Consider the following 321-nt stretch of genomic DNA (forward strand, 5'->3'; position numbering starts at 1 on the left):
CGCATAAACTGCTTTCACGTTTAAGAAATCACATCTAATATTCTTATAATCTGCTATTATCTAACAAATGGTCTCAAACATTAATAATATTAATAAAATTTCTTGATATTAGCATAAAAATTAAATAAAAATCAAATTTTACTTGGGAGAAGGCCTTATAATTATCCCATTATAATTTGAGAACTTGCTACTCCCTTAACATTAATAGTTTTCTTTTTACTTATTTAATTTTTTATTACTTAACTTCTTATTTCTATCCAATTACACCGAAAGGCAAATTCATCACAATATCAGATTGACCAAAACTAAAACGATCACACT

This window comes from Sesamum indicum, linkage group LG16 (assembly GCF_000512975.1).
Source record: "Sesamum indicum cultivar Zhongzhi No. 13 linkage group LG16, S_indicum_v1.0, whole genome shotgun sequence".
In the NCBI taxonomy this organism is placed as follows: domain Eukaryota; kingdom Viridiplantae; phylum Streptophyta; class Magnoliopsida; order Lamiales; family Pedaliaceae; genus Sesamum; species Sesamum indicum.